Below are 17,686 nucleotides of genomic sequence, written 5' to 3'. Positions count from 1 at the left end.
TACTGGCTGAGAGAATATTTTTGAGTCCCAATAATATGTTAAAATTAGCTGAATTAACTTTTTAATTGTGAATAGTGAAAATCATTGGAAGAAAGCTTTTTAGTCTCCCTCCTCCTCAGTGTGATATAGCCAATATGGAATTTCCCCTCTATTCGCACTGTGGAAGGAATCACGGTAAACATCACAGGCCCATCCTTAGGGTTCTAGTGATCTGCTTAATTCAAGTTTTTGTTGCTGTGTCCTCCTGCTCAAAGGAATAAGTGAAATCTGAAGCCACAAATGATAGGAGTTCTATTTAGATACTTGTTCAGTCAGGATGGTTAGTGGACCTTAGAAATAAAAGCAAGTAACTCTTAAGTTATAAAAGCCCCCCAAAAGTCCAGAAAATCTATGAGTATCTTTTTTGTTGTTGTTGTTGCTATTTAATGAACAAGTACAGGACTCTTATCTCAGAAAGTTTTTCTTAGGTGATTGGCTATTTTTCTGTATCCCAATTTTGCATAGAATGGAAGCTAAATGCCTATTCTATATACCTCTGCTTGTTGAAGGAAGAAATCATGAACTAGATAAAATGAAACCAAGTGGAGAACATAGAGAAACATAGCAATAAACTCAATCTTATAACTGATTGTCAGTCTTCATTATACATATCTCTTTCAAACGTTAACCTTGAAGGATGGCTACATATTGATGAATAAAGATACCTCATATCTGTGTTGTCTATGAAAAAACATTTTTCTTTTCTTAATCTGTGATGATTCTGTTCTATATTCAGACTTTCACCCAAGTCTGTGAAAGGTATCAGGGTCTTGAGGTTACAGCAGAGCTATTTTTCTAAATGATTCTCCGTGTGTTTTTTTCATTTTGGAAAGTCTTTCATGCATACTGTGCTTGAGAAGTTGCATCCCTTCTTTCCTATAGAGAAGCGGTGACTTTTTATCATTCCAGGAATGAAGACTTTATTTTTCCCTAATTGAGGTAGTCAGTCTGTCTTCCACATTATAATTCATCTGGCTGCTTCTTGACCTTCCTGATCAGCCATGAGAGTATCTTCCAGACAAAACAGAATGTTTTGGAATGAACATTCTGTTATTCAGTTTCCTTTAGATTAAGAAGTTTCCTTTGTAATCATAGATAGTTTATCACCTGTAGGAGCTAAAAATTGTAATCAAAGATGCAGAAAATGTTTATAAAGGTTTATTTATAGAAGACCTTCCCCTTGTCATTTTAGTATTAAATGGGCTGATTGTTTCCTTTCTCCAAAACATATTTATAGTTCAGAAATGTGTTATAGTTGGTTTTCTTAGTTGTAGTTATCATGATAGTGTTTTGTTATCATTCTGGTGTGGTTGTACCGTAAGTAATAGAAATCATAGGCAATTTGAGTTGATTCCCTCTACATTGCTACGCATGTGAAGTTTATCTGTTTTTATTGTATTTTGGCTGCTTTTCTTAATGGTTAGTTAATGGGCAGAAATGGTACTCTTAGTGAGAATTTTGGTTTGTAAGGTCGTTTAATCTTCCAACAAATATTTACTGAGTGCATACGTCATGCAAGGTATCATGCATAGTACACACAAAAAGATGTGTCAGATACACTTCTGCTATGGGAGTTTCAACTTTAGTAGGGGTGATTCGCACAAATGTCTGATTCTTTAGAGGAGGGTAAGAGAGAACTTCCGTCTGAGACAATTATGAATAGTGCAAGGTGGAATTGACACTGGCTCTAGTGTTGAGGTATAGGGAGGACCATTACAGACATACTGGGAAACTAATAGTTGAAATGGGGGTGGTAATATGAGCCAAAGAGAAGTGAGAAAACTTGGGACATGTTTGCAGCATCATGAACATTCTAGATGAGCTGAGCAGAACCAATATGAGGAGAAATGTGAGGTAAGGCCAGGTAGGAAGTTGGGCTGTGCCTGGGCAGCCTACCCATGTTTTGAATGGGGGGAGATACATTCAGTGATGACTTTTAGAGGTAAGAGTCTAGAGGTAGGGCTTAAGAAGAGGTAGGAAGTTGCTGGATGAGAATGGTGTCACTAGAAATGGGGGTGGGAGTGAGGAACGAAACAGGATGCCAGGTGGAACTGACTTCTCTATGCACTGATGTGGTCACTAGAGAAGAGGGAAACCCAGGGCTCCAGTGACCAGGGGACCAGATGGTCAGTGGAACCAGTACTAGAAACCAACATTCAAGGAGGAACTTTCGGAGTGGGATTGGAGAAATAAGTTCCCTTTTGGAAACATTTTACTGGCATTACTTGAAGGACATTCAAGGGAAGCAGGTTATAAAGTAGCTTAAAATATGCTGTGAGTTTTGAGAGAGATCTAGGGTACAGACGTGTATATTCAGCTCTTGAAATCTTTTTTTTTTTTTTTTTTTTTTTGAGACGGAGTCTCGCTCTGCCGCCCAGGCTGGAGTGCGGTGGCACGATCTCGGCTCACTGCAAGCTCCGCCTCCCGGGTTCCTGCCATTCTCCTGCCTTAGCCTCAGTAGCTGGGACTACAGGCGCCCACCACCTCGCCCAGCTAATTTTTTATCTTTTTAGTAGAGACAGGGTTTCACTGTGTTAGCCTGGATGGTCTCAATCTCCTGACCTCGGGATCCGCCCTCCTCGGCCTCCCATAGTGCTGGGATTACAGGCGTGAGCCCCCGCGCCCGGCCAGCTCTTGAAGTCTTCATGATGCCAAGTAGTAACTGGAGAAAGATGGGTAGAGGACTGAAGACTGAATCTTGGAAACATGCTGCTAGTGAGAGGGTGGGATGAGGATGAGTAGGGCTGATGACAGAAGTCGAGTGGGCAGAGGGTGGGATTGTGCCATGGCAGTCAAGAAATTAGGTCCGTGTAAGCAAGAGGGGATGGGGCTAGGAGAATGAGGACCAGGAAGAGTCACCGGCCTTGCCAGTTAGGTCCGCGAGGATTTGTTACTTTTTAAAGGAACATTTTAGTGATGCGACAGATGAACTTGGCCAGTGTTCCGAGGGTTTAGAAGTTGAGAGGTTATAAGGGAAATGCAAGTTGAATGCATTTTTTCCAGAAATTTTTATGTAGAGGGACAAGAGAGGATATGATAGATAAAGCTTGCAGCATCATGTGTGGGTTGTCAGGCCTCTCTTCAGAATCCTTGATTCTTTAGGTCTAGGGTGGGGTCTTAGAACTTGCATTTTTAGGATGTGTCCAGATGATGCTGTCCCTGGTCTGGGAACCACACTTGGAGAACCCTTGTTCTTGTGTTTCAGGTTTCTTGATTTATCCATATAGAATGTGTTCCTTAAATCCTTTCTTCTTATAACTTCTCCTTTTAATGTGTAGGTTTTTGAGTTTGATGTAAAATAATCCTGTTACTTACTAGTTAATGACTTAATGAGCTTTTAAAGCCCAAAACTATGTCTGCAGTCAGATATTATAAGAATGGAAAGAGAATTTGATATATGTTTGTATCAAAGTTCTTGATATTCAGAAACCTCTTTTTCTGAATAGTACATAGTCTGAGATAATAAATACTTCTTGAGTACTTAGTATGAGTACAAGTGCCTCTTAGAATGTCCTTCAAAATCCCTTGTTCCATACCACTGTTTATGCTGTGATCTGTGGGCAGGCTTAATCATGGCCAGAGCAGGCGTGGGGAAGGGGCTTGGGATGATGGCGCTGTGTGAGCACAGACTGCTCACCTGCCTTGCTGGCGGCATGCTGCTGTGTTCCCTCACCTCTCCAAGGCTCTCCATGGCGGGTTGCAGTTGTTTGCTTTTTTTCTAGTAGCTTGTTAGGGAAGGAATTAGGATGAAAAAAATACGTATTTTGTTTCTTATAGTTAATTTCTCTGTATTAATCAGCTTTGTAGAATTTATTGTATTCATAGATATATTCAGACAAAAAAGTTACTTCTGATAGTGTAATGTTTGCCATAAGATTAATTAAATTTCTTGTTATTTGGTTTGGTGTCGTTTTGAAAAAAGGTTCTAATATTAGCACATATTTGCATTTAATTTGAATCCGTGACTTCTAGACTGGGTATTGTTTGTGTTGGCTTCTGTTTGTACAGAGTAAAGTCTCCTATCACTCTCACTTCCAGTTAATTTGATGTGGGCTGGGGTATATGCTAAAAGTAAGGAAAATAAACTAATAGGAAGTTGGTCTGGTTTCCTGTAGGAAACCAATGAAGATGAAATTGGTTCTTGGAATAAACCCACAGCAGTCTGGGAAATACTGACTGAAGACATTTTTCTGAATCATAAACAGAAAAATGATGACTCATGAAGTAGGTCACTGAAAGGCTGGTTTGATCTTATGTGGGAGAAAGTGAGAGATGACTGAAATGTACTAGTTATTAAAAGAAGTTAAACCTAGCATGATGACATCATCCAAGTAGGAACAAATTATCCAATTTGTAGTCCTGCCCATTTGATGGAGAAAACGTTTTGAGAAACTGCTTTTTTGTTGTGGTTGTGTGGTTGGTTGGTTTGTGTATTTTTTGCTGTATAATAGTGTTTCTTAATTGTTTAATTGCTGTCCTGATTTTCGGTTTGTCCCCCATTTCTTGCAGCTTCTTTAATAATCTTAATGTCATTTTCAAAGTAGTGGTGTTGGTGAGATCTTTCTACAGTGAACCTGGTGCAGTATTTCTTTCCTTTGTCTCACAGTGCCATGTTGGAATTGCCTTGATTTTTCTCAAAGAAACGACAGTTATTCCATCGTGGAATGTGTCTTTAGTGGAGACAGAAAGTCACTTAGTCTTTTGTTTTAGTTTTGAAAAGGATTTTCAAATTATTTCTCAGTGTTACAAACCATGAGTATGTCTTTCTTCCACTTTCTGTTACTCAGATTGAATAACTCCATACTTTCTATTCCTTTTCTAACCCTTTAAATATCTGTATTACTTTCCTTTTCAAGTCTCTGTGTAAGTTATTTGTTTAATTTTGTTTCAGGACTGCTAGGAGGCATGAGTGCCTGGGAGGTACACTGGGGCATGACCATGTGGCAGGAGCTGAGATTTCCTCTCACAGTTGTGTGGGACAAGTTAGCAGACTCTGTGGAAGCCCCAAGGGCTTGAGTCTAAACGCTCCTCCTCGCGGGACTTTAAGCTTGGGACACCAGTCAGGAAGCAGAGTTGATTGTGAGTCAAGGGGCCCAAGTAGTGACCTGACACCAAGTTAGAATCGAGGAGGGATGAGACAGAAAAGCTAATTAAAGGAATGGTGGTGGGAATAAAAATAGTCATGGGAATTAAATCTGTGGCCCCTGGGAAAGGGCCCAAGCAACTGAATTACCTAAGCTAAAAAATTGTCATCTCCAGAGACGTTTTCCTGGAGGTTCTGAGAGTTGAAATCCATACCTTAATAGCTGACCCCCATATTCATCACCAGGAAGCCTGAACCTCTTGGGGCTGTTCTAAATGAGGGAAGGGGGTGGGTGAACAAATACATTGGGAGAATTGCATGATGGTGGGGAAGGGTGGTTGGGGAAGGGTGGGAGTCTGTAGTTGAACATCTGGTTAGTGCCTGACTAACCCAATTATAGAACAAAACAAAATTGCAACAGCATGGCCCTTTACTGTGTAATTATAGTAAGGATAGGGGGTAACCTATTAAAAACCCAGAGCAAACAGCAGAGAGGGACTGTTCTTCTGTGTTCTTGCTCATTCATGTATTTATTTTGGACCCTGGGGAGCCTCACAGGGAGGTGTCAGTAGAGCAGGAAAGTAAGGAGTAGGCAGGGAGCATAGCTATTGCTGTTAGAAGTAAAGAGAAACTGTTAGAACATCCTTAAACTTGTGTGAGGGCCTGGCCTGTGGCCCATACAATTGCATATTAGCATTCAGTGAGTTAACACGTGAATGCAGCCATCGGCTGTTTACCAGGCCCTGTGCCCAGAGGATGCAGGGGGGAGACGTTATGGCCGCTACTGGAATAGACGACTGCCATGGGGCAGAAGAGAGGAATGTTCTCACAAGAAACTATGGACCAGGCAAGGTTATCAAATCAGGGGTACACATCACAGTTCCTGGGACAACTCTAAAACTTCCAGGGTCCACACCAGACCTTGCGTCTTGGACTTTTCTGTGGCTTAAAATCCTGGTCACGTCACATGCTCACTGCACAACCCTGAGAGGGCACTTAGCCTTTTTATGCTTCTGTTTTCTCATCCATGCAGCAAGCACATGCCTTAGGCTCTGTTTCCTTAAGACGTGATTCTACCTGTGGTCCTGTGTATGTGGACTTGACTGTAACTCTTTTTCCCTAGATACCTACTTGTCTCATTCCCTTAACTACACTCAAACTTAAGCATCAGCTTCTCAGTAAGGCCCCCTGACCATCCTATCTCCAATAATACCTCTCCTGGGATTGGACTCTCACCATCCCAAGTCCTGATGAAGTAGGCAAGCAGTGAATGCAGTGGGCACGGGGGAAAGGAAATGCACGTTGGCCTCTATGTGTCCTCCTTCCCTTCAGTCCCAGTGTGCTGCCTGCTCACAGTTCAGTCTAACTTGAGGCAAATTATGTGGAGAAATGGGTGGGCTCAGGTTACATGGTCAACATATCGTCTTTGCTGTTTCTGCCTGGGACGGAGGCCTGTCATTTGCCTTAGCTGCTGTTTGAAATGATTGCAAGAATGTCTTCCCCATTCAAATAACTGTATTTCCTGCCACCAAAATGTTAACTTGTTATGACATATTCTCAAGGAAAAAGTGATGTTTTGGATCCTTTGCTTTTTAACAGATGGGCGCTAAAATTCTCAAGTGGCAGAGATTTTGGCACAGAGCCAGCTTAAGCGCTTATTTCACAGGTGCTCACCTGGACTTGCAGTTGATAAGCAGCCACACGCTACCTAGCCTCCAACCCCAGATATGATGCCACTCAGTCTTCCTGTCACACTGCTAAGCTCAGAAGACCGAGGCGGGCAATATTGTTGAACTATGAGGGGAAGATACCACAGGACTCTGATGCTTTATATTCGACCTCTCTTGTCATTCCCACTGTTTACTACAGTGAAATGAAGTTTTGGTGCAGTAGGTTTGAGTTTAAAACATTGTTCTTTCCTTGTTGGAGGGAACTGGTTATAATTAATACCATTTGAAAGAGTATTTGAATAGCTAGAAGATCCCCAAATTCAACAATGCCAGGTGCAGTGTTAGCACATCAGTGATACTAACATAAAATTAATATATAAGGAAAACAGAAATCCACAGTACTAACTCATCAGGAATGATAATCACCTTTTTGGTTAGGGTAGTACAATTTAATTCAATATAAAATTTAAAATTTTGAATATCTACACCATGGTGGTTTGTAAGTTAGTTTCCCTAAAAGCTATGGGAGGCAAATAATAATTGCTACAATTTCTTAATGAAGACGTTGTTAGAATGAGCAGCTTGTTCCTATTTGTACACTTATTTTTAAATGAAATTGTCAGCTATATAAATATAATGTGAATTAACCTATTTTCTAAGATTTAAAGATAAATATTTCTGCTTTATTACTGAAAATACATTTTTGTCCATGTATTAGTATACACAAACTGTAACTCCATATTAGGTCTCTGAAGATAACTTATCTTGCTTAGTAGATTTATGAATCGATACAGGCTATTATGATAGTATACGAGTTTTAAAACTCATTGTTATCTTGTCATATGTAATTTTTAGATGTGCTCAGAGCAACACAAATCACTTGTTTGTTAGCAAATTATGAATGTTCAGATAATAAAGATTCCTTATGAGCAGAATGCTTAGAGCAGTGAGTACAACTTTGAAAGCCTGTGGATTAATAAGGTATGTTTGCATTTAGACCTAATATCCATGCATACTGTCGTGCATTTTGCGTCTAGAAGAATTAGCTCTCTTACAGATAAAGTGAGTAGGTGCTTGGAGCAAAGACTGGATGCTTTCAATCGCCGTGGATAGATGGTGTGGATGGAACAAACCTCTGTGGCCAAGTAACATTATGGTTTTGTTTGTTTTTGTTCTATAAGCTCCCATTTCTTTCTGATCAGTCCTGTTGTCCCTTTACCTGTTTGGACACAGCCTCTGTGATACTTAATACAGTTCGTAGCCACTTTTGTTTGTTACAGGGTGAAATTGCAATACAAAACCTTTTTCATTTTATAATTTCATGTTTAGGTTTATAATGAATAAATGCTACTATTTTAAATATGACTAGTTTATTCCCATGGTTCTTAGGAAGAAGTTGAACATTTTTGACTTTGTATTTATCAGGGTAGGCAGGAGTGTATGCTGTTGGTGGGTGCCTGTGTGTCATCTGGCTCAAATTCTTCTTGGAAGCCTGTTGTAGATTTGAGCAATTGAATTCAAATCTAAAACCACTTAAAAAGTCCTTTATAGTCCATTAAGAATTTATATGAGAGAGAACACTCTATGAAAGCTCTCCTCTCCCTGTTCAAACAGATTGTTCTGTTTTATTAGATCTAGGTGGTATTGTAATTTTGATAACAGCTAATAATGTTTGGAATTTTGCTCATAATTAATTAGTAGACCACACAAAGGTATGCTTATTGGGTTTTTTACCCTTAATGTATTTATAAATAGTGGCTTGTTTACTAAATAAAATCCAAAGTAGCATTATTTTAGTATTGCAACATTATTTTATATATATTAAGCTAAAATTAATGCAAATAGCTAACTGTACATATTTACCATAATATTAATTTCTAGATGCTATTTATAAAAATGGTGGGCAAAGAGTAAGCTAGTAAATATATTGTGAGTAAAACTTTTCTTTTCTTTTCTTCTTTCTTTTTTCTTTCTTTTCTTTTTCTTTTTGAGACAGAGTCTTGCTCTGTTGCCCAGGTTGGAGTGCAGTGACACTGTGTCGGCTCACTGCAACCTCTGTTGCCTGAGTTCAAGCAATTCTCCTGCCTCAGTAGCTGGTATTACAGGCACCCACCACCACACCTGGCTAATTTTTATATTTTTAGTAGAGATGGGGTTTCACCATGTTGGCCAGGCTGGTCTTGGACTCCTAACCTTGGATGATGCACCTGCCTTGGCCTCCCAAAGTGCTGTGGGATTACAGGTGTGAGCCACCTTGCCTGGCCAGGATTCTTAATTAAATTACAGTATGTAATTTACGTAAATTAAGGTGAAGACATAAATGATACTTTGTTTAATACCATAATGTATCTCCCCAGCCCCAAAATTTGTATGTATATTTAAAAAAATTGAACTTAATACCTCTTTTAAAATACATAGTAAAGCTTGATATTAAATATGATTTCTACTTTATCCTTACATATAGGTGGAGTTTATAAAATTTGCTTTGTTAAAGTTGGATCCTTAAAGTTGGTACAGTAAAATAAAATGAAACCTTTTCTAGTTCAAAAAATTTAATGTGTAAGAATTTTTTCTGGTACTTTCTACTTTAAATCATTAATTGGATACCTTACTAGTGCCAGCAAGAAATAAATCATATGAAAATGGTTTTAATGTATCAAATTTCTGTTTTTTTGAAAAATGTCTAACATCGAAGATGAATGATTAGTAGGTATCCCTTTTACTTTTTAGAAAGTGACATAATATGTTCATAGTTTGGAAATGTTAATTTAAAATGTAATCCACAATGAATTTCAATTTGCTTCATTTATAAGAAACTATGCCTCAAGTCTTGGTTTGGCATGTTAAAACTCTGTTAAGTTTATCATTAGAAGATTAATTCTTTAGAAAATACTGCACCCTGAAAAATTAGCTCAACTTGTGTATGGTTCTAGTGCTGATAATTAAAATGAACTGTTTACCAGAGAAGAGGAATATTGTGTTGATAGCCATTATGCGGTTATTCTAAATGGGAGTTGATAGAGAAGAGGCAGTAGTTTCTAACTTATGTTGTTTGGTGTATCAGGGTAAAAAAACCTTTTCCTGAGTTTCCTTTCTACTCCCATTCCATATAGTTCATTGGTGCCGGGGTTTTATTTTTTTTAATATATAACAGCAAAATCTTTTAGAAATTAGTAGTATTGACAAAATAAACCTTTTAGGGACATTCTTCAAGACTGTCAACCCATATTGTTAGTACTGATGGTAAATAACCAGTCTTTACCCTGATTGCATGGATTAATTGTTAAATGGTATAGGGGACAGGATTTTTTTTGTTTAACATTCCCATATGGCTCACACTAGAGTGCCTTTCTATTTGTTTGACACTAACATATCTTAGGACAATTCAGAGCCAGTATAGTCAGTCCTACAGTGGAGGCTGAGAGGCTCTTCAGTGTGGTCTGATAGATTTCTCCGTCTTCCCTAGAGAAGAAGTGTTTGAAGATTTGACAGAGGTTAGTTGATTGCTATGTCACAATATTTGAGTTATTGGTTGTTTAAATAATGCGTGTAAATAATTTTTTATCTGTTTGCTTTGCATTTGCTTTATATTAAATATTATGAAAGTGTTTTGGTTTAGTGATCATTTCACTCTATCATTGGGCAAGATATTTAGATTGCAATTTAGCAAAAATTAATTTATCTTATTGGAATTATTTACTTAAGTGACTTAAAATTTCAACTGTTTCAAGCATAAGTTCATCAAATTTTCCAGATTAAAATTTATCAACAGCAATAATGGAAAAAATCTGTTGGTATGTTCAATAATATTATGTTAAATAATGTACCTTCAGTCATTTTTCAGTTTTATAAATTTGCTTCACAGAGAAAGAAATGGAAATTCCCAATAAGCTTTACGTTTGAGTAGGGAAGCAAATAATTCCTAAAGCTTCCTTCTTCATCTTTCTAGATGAGAGACATGATTGTTTTTGAAACAGAGGAAGTTTCTGGTGTGTTTAAGAATGTTGTGCTCTTTTATACACATAGATGGCAGCAAAGAATTAGACAAAGGAAGTGAACCTTGCAGTTATAATGAAAGATGAGTGACAGTACAAACTGACTCCATCAGCATAGCTGCCTGTGTCTCGTACTTAAACATAAAATAAGAAAGAAAGCTACTATTGATAACACAAGAATATAGGAGAATGAAGAAGGCTCTGGGAAGCTGTAATACACTGAATTTCTGGACAAATCCCAGGTGGGAAAGCTTAATCTTTTAAGGTATGTCATCTACTCCTGTAAGATGATTGAAATCAGCTAAGATAATATGCATGTCAAAATAAAGAGACAGTGAAGGGCTGAGGGGGCAGTAGGGCAAGAGGGAAGTAAAAGAGAAACCACGCACAAGTTGCAGCGGCAAGCAATAGCCTGCTGCCTGCGGGCACTGTGGAGTTTGGCCTGCATGTCTCCTTTTTAGTTAAGCAAGTTACAAAGAGGAAATGTCAGTCCACGAATCAGGCAAACATTCCATGGGAACATTTGCTCAAATGTCAGCATTTTAGAAAATAGAACTGTAGTCTATTATGGTTCAGTCCCCATGCTGGATTTGCTGTTAAGTGCACAAGTACAAATATATTGCTTAAGAATGCATTTGCTATTAACAAGTCATTTTATATCTTAATTAGCATTCCTAAATAGTGACATAATCACTATAAAAGATGACAGTCATCATTATAATTAATATTTAATATGTGCATGCTTCCGAGGACCTTTCTGTGGCTTCTCACAAATTTCCAAGGTAATTTTCAAGTTTTAGAATTGCATTTGGTGAGATCACAGTCATGAGAATCTAATGAAGTAGAATCATATTTAGTAGAAACTGAGATTCAGAAGTGAGTTATAGAAAAGCAATTTATAACAAGTCCTTAACAATCCCATACCTCAGTATCTTACTAATTATAAACGAAATAAGGGCTTAATGCCACTAGAGTAATGCTAACGTTGTTTAGGAAAACATTTCTCCTACCCTCTATTTTTTTTTCTGGTCTACTCTCAGGAATTTTAGTACCACAGACTAATCTCTGGGTCACAAAATTTATTCTAAAGGTGTGTATAACAACGTGCTTAAAAGCAGTATCTGGCAAGTCTCTCTTGTGACAGCAACTTATTTCTCACATAATTATTTTCTTAGTAAATTTGATATCTTAACAACCCCTTCCCTCATTTCTGAGTTCAAAAAATAACACTTAATATAATTTATTTCTCATACTTAATAAAAGCTTACTTGAGAGTATATTGCCATTCACCCTCTAGCTGCTTCCACCAAATGAGGTTAGAAGGGAATGCGGTTTGCAAGGGTATAAGGTGGTTTCCAGCATCGTTTGCTGTGTACTGTAATGGGCCTCAATGTTGTTTTAATGAAGCATAAAACATATTCTGGCTGCTGCTTGTTACTTATTAATGATTAATTGGTTATACTCTGTCGTATCAGTAGGAAAGGAAGATATATATGTAGTTTTTTGTTTTAAGCAGTCCACTGTGTTAACTTTAGTTTGTACGCACAGATATTATCTGTGTTACCCTAATGTTTTTAGTAGTGTAGGTGGTCTGAAAACAAGAACAAAGAAAATTCTGACGTCTAAACACAGAATCCTGCAATTTTGTGGATTTTTAATTTAATTAATTAAATGGAATTTTACAAGTTGAACTTTCATTATCACGTGTTTCTTAAAACCAGGGTATAAGATGATTGAATTAGTCACAATTACATAAACATTTCTTTATAAGTCATTTTTGAGATAACAAATAGCTGTTAGATTAAAAGGTTACTTAAAAACAACTTTTAATCAGAATATAATATGTTTTGCAGGTGACTGCGTACTTTTTCTTTTACACTTTTAGCCCCTCTTTGGCAGTCCTTAGATTTAGACTGTGACTTTCTTAATGGAATAACATCGTGCAGATTATTTATGTGACCTTTTCACTGCCACGGTTTTCATTAAAAGGACAGTATTGCAACACCATTTCCTTCAATTGCTTGGTTTCAAAAGGATCGTGTCTCAGGCAGGCAAATCTAAGTGATTTGTGTTGCTTACTAACTGAAGAAAATTGTTGTAAAACTTTTTAAAAAAACCAGTATATTAATTTTCTTCATATCAGTAGCACTAGAACATTTATTTTCCTTGACAATATTTTATAAATATTTTGCATGAATAATTAAATGTTGGATAATTAATAACATGTTTCTCAATTTCCTTATAATTTTTAAATGGGCTTTTAAAAATGATACACTTTATAGTTTTTGATGCCCTTTTTAAACTCTAAAAATAGATTTTGTATGAATTATAGGGGACTTCAGTGTTTTATTGGCATTTTATAAACAATTTTAATTTATAATGGCTTTACATTTGTTTACGTGACTACATCTTACAAAATCTTAGATATCTGAAAAATTTCCAGTATAGTATAATAATAGCTTAAGTAATACTTGCCTTGTTTGTCTTTCTTAATTACATTAACTTTAACATAGTTAATTAGGTAGCGTTCCTGTTGATTAATAAACTAGAGCGCACACTGTTGTATGAGATTAAAGTACCAAAGTTTTGTGCTTATGATACTTAGATTTTCCTTTATGTCCAAATTGTCCTTTCTTTTATCTGATGTAAAATACTTAAACATATATAGATACTTTTAAAATTATTTAAATTGATAGATGATTGCATGTAATCACGAAGTATATTTTCTCATGTGGCCATTGTTTTTCAGTGAAGTGTTAATAGTGGGAAAATGTATGTAATATAAATGCCTTAAAGTTCAATTTTGGCGCTAAATTTAATTGCCTCTTTTCTACAGGTTATGTCTTTATTTTAGATAAACACATATGTTCATAAATGTATTGCTCATAGTTTGTATTTCTTGAGGAATGATTTCAGATAGATTTGATACACTTTCTCTCATTTTGTGGGAGGTTCTTTTCTCTTTCTCTCAGTTTCTAACTGGGGATTCCACTTATCAGGTTGAACCATCTTATGTGATGATGAGTCTTGGTGGTGCAACTTTGTTGGCACAGGATCCAGAGACTAATCCATAAAGCAGTTACTAGATTTCCAATGTGTGAAATATTAGTTTGTCCCTTTTTCTTGTGTTTTTTCTTCTTAAAAGCTTTACTGAAATTTCGTTTCTTATTTTCTCTCTCTCTCTCTTTTTTTTTTTTTTTAAAGTGTTTTCTACCATGCTACTTATGAAAGAATTTCTTAAGAACTTTCCCAAGTTCCATCACTTGGGAAAAGATGTATTTTAACTACAACAGAAACATCTTGGTTAAACCCTTATCTGGTCAGAGATTTTTAGTTCCTAGCCAGTAAAAACTTGTTTTTTATAATATCACATAAATTACATACTAAATTAGTACTTTCAGTAAAAACTTTTTAGTAAAATTTTGACACTTAAATACTCACTTTTTTAAAAAAGGAAATCTCAGTAATGTCAGGTCATAGGCACATGAAATGTTTAATAGAAAAATTGCGATATCTTTCATAATAACATAGACGTTAACAGAGTTTTGACTAATCTTACTCATTTTCTTGCATTCTTACAGAAAATACTAGTACAATTGTAACTTTTAGTGAAATTAGTTCTTCGTAAGAATTACATTTCTATGTGTAAAACAACTATAAAAAGAGTGCCAAGATTTAATGCGTGCCTTCACTTTTCGGGGACATTTTATTTTCTCCACTATAAGTAATCTTAATTCCAGATGTTAGCACATGACATTTTGTGTAGTGCCCCTATCAGTTGTTTGAGTTTTTTTAACATCAGCTCTATGATCTGATGCTGTGTGTACTATCTTGACTTGTCAGTGATACAGATTTTGTTGCTGTCATTTAGTTTTTATTAATAGTCTTCCATTTATATTAATCAAACTTAAAGGCATATGTTTGTCGCCACATATAACATATTTTATGGAATAATTTGTAGTTGATTTTCATTGTATTGTGACTTTAGACCTTTCTAGTAGAGCTTTATAAAATAAAATAAAATAAAATAAAATAAAATAGTTGGTTGCATATACAGGTATCTTACTGAAACATCAGTATAATGATAAAAATATTAATTGTCGTAATGTATAGGATATTAGAACACAGATGTTGGCCACCTTATGAAAACTTAGACATTATTTATCTCTCAGGAATTTGTAATAAATCCAAAAGATAACTACAGGGTTGACACATGAAATGACAATTTCACTATATTAGCAATTTATTTACATTTCTTTAACCCAATTTTAATTGTAATTCTGTGATTGAAGCCTCATTGATTTATATTTTTGATTGGTATATTAAAATATAAAACCTGCTAAATTCTAACTAACACAGGGTACTTTTTCTTTGTGATGAGAAATTAAAGGAATTAATCTTGTCAGAATTTTTATAATAATGTAAAATAAACTTGTAAGGAAGACACATAACCTCTCTGGGCCTCAGTTTTCCCATCTGTAAAATAGGATGTGAGGTTTTGGGAAATAGGAAAGAGTTATGTTGTATGTTCTCCAAGATCTCCTACAACCCCAAAATTTCATGATTGTCCGATTTGTTTTTAAGTGGTGTTGTGCTTATTAATATAAATTACATGTCGTGTCTAATGAAAACATCAGTGTTAATAAAACCTAAGGATGAAAAGTTGAGTTTCTTTTAAAAATCATACTTTTTCGGAAGAAACAGTTGTCAGATATTAGCATATAATGGTTTTCTCAAGAAATATTTAAAATCTTTGTATAAAGTTATCTTACGCCTTTTTAAAAACTTAATGCAGAATAGTGGAAATTCTGGGATGGAAAAGGCATTATATTCTATTTTGTCTGAAAGTACAAATTAAAGTTGAGTGCTGTATAAGCCTTGGTCATACTGTTAATGTGGGAATATCTTATCTAGAGGAAATTAGTATGTGAATATTTTCTATAAAATAGAAATCTGAATGAGTAAGTTGATTTGCTGAGTTTTCTTACAGGTAAATAAATATACATGAATTTCCATGAAATGATTCTGAGGCATGTAAATACATTTAGGAGTCAGTGTTAATTTTCTACATTTAGCTTTGATATTTATTATAATTTACAGACAATTATAGTAGAACTTGTTGTGCCCCAAAATTGCTCACCAGGGAAAAATACAAACAAACCTATTTCATGCCCTAACTATATTGACTATATAGAGTGTGATTATGAAAACTAAGCTTCTTAATACTGTATCTTTCACTTAAGTACAACTTTCCAGAAATTTCTGTATAATGAATTGATGCTTTTTTTGTGGGGAAGGGGAAGTAGCTGTTTGGAGAAGTAGTTAAGTTTAAAACACATATTTGATTTGTATAATAATATACCATTATTGACTGCTGTACTAAATGTATGCTAAATGAGAGTTTATAATGTAAAAATAGTGGTTAAATGTAGATGACTTAGAGTACAAAAAGTGAACGTTTTAAAAATGTATCTTTAAAAGACAGTATTGTAGTATCCCAAGCACAGCACAAATTCCTCCTGTAGCAGAAAAAAAGTTAAAACTTTTAATTTTCAAAGCATTCATATTTTGTTAATTTTTTACTTGAATAAGGGATTTCTGTTGATTTGTAGAGTTTATAAAAGTCAAAGAAAAATACTCATAATAATAAAACTTTTCCTCTTAACTGTCATTGTATTTAAACCTTGGATTCCCAAGTAAGATTCCAGGATTTATAACCAGCATAGATTCAATTATTTTAGAGCCATCCAGATTCCATTTTCAATTTAGTGGCATTTCATACAGTCAAGGTGGCAAACTTATTCCTAAGTTAGTTTTTTTAAGCTTATTATCAGCCATATTTTAACCCCAATCAAGACATTCCTAAGAGATTTACTCCGAGCTTTTATAAGTTTCTTTATTTATCTTGTGGAAATTTTCAGTTCAGTGCAGGGTTTGCTTTAAGTGTTTCTCAACTAAACGTATAAAAATTAAGACTTTCTCTACCTTTCTTTTATGAATTACCATAAGGATGTAATATTTTGTTTCTAAATAAAGTTACACATTACATACAAATTCTTAGATTGGTGTTTATCTTTGTTAATCTATAATAAAAGCTAAAAATATTTCAAGTAGATTACTTTCTTTGTTACTAAATTTTCCTTATTTGAAGAGTAATTATAAAAATAATTTATGTTGCTGGGCACGGTGGCTCATGCCTGTAATCCCAGCACTTTGGGAAGCCGAGGCAAGTGGATCGCCTGAGGTCAGGAGTTTGAGACCTGCCTGGCCAACATGGCAAAACACCATCTCTACTAAAATATAAAAATTAGCCGGGTGTGGTGGTGCGCACCTGTAATCCCACCTACCGGGAGGCTGAGGCAGGAGAATCACCTGAACCTAGGAGACAGAGGTTGCAGTGAGCCGAGATCGTGCCACTCCACACCAGCCTGGGTGACAGAGATTTCGTCTCAAAAAAAAAAAGAGAAAAAAAGTAATTTTCTTACTGTCCTAGTTTAGTGTTTTTTGTTTTTTTAATTTAAACAGCTTTATACTTTGTTTTCACATGCTTTGGTAGTTTGAAAGGTTTTTTTGGTTTTGTTTTTTTTTTTATAGTCATAGTACTAAATTTAGAAAGTACCTGCAAATAAATTATATTTAATGGCAACCATTTATTTATTTGACATGTTTCTTTTGTTTGTCACTATCCTGACCATGTAGACTGATAATTGCCTTGCCATGAGAAGATCCTGGTCTTTTCTACAATCAAACAGCTCGATTTTAGGACAGAGCTGGAGCCTAGAGTCTAAAGGCTCACTTTCTTAACTCTTCACTTGGAGCTAACTCTCTTCTACCCATGGCCTCTCCCTTGCTTTGTCAAAGTATGACATGGATGGATTGCTTGGAATTCTTTCAAAGCC

At 35.7% G+C, this 17,686-nt stretch overlaps 1 protein-coding gene across 2 annotated transcripts in view; it reads left to right on the top strand.

Moving 5' to 3' along the window:
* Nucleotides 1-17,686, top strand: part of GMDS (GDP-mannose 4,6-dehydratase) — a 630,071-nt gene that overhangs the window by 133,763 nt on the left and 478,622 nt on the right. The window lies entirely within an intron of this gene.

This window comes from Theropithecus gelada, chromosome 4 (genome assembly GCF_003255815.1).
Source record: "Theropithecus gelada isolate Dixy chromosome 4, Tgel_1.0, whole genome shotgun sequence".
Classification (NCBI taxonomy): domain Eukaryota; kingdom Metazoa; phylum Chordata; class Mammalia; order Primates; family Cercopithecidae; genus Theropithecus; species Theropithecus gelada.
The sequence above is the reverse complement of the archived record's forward strand: the minus strand, read 5'-3'. Positions and strand labels throughout refer to the sequence as shown.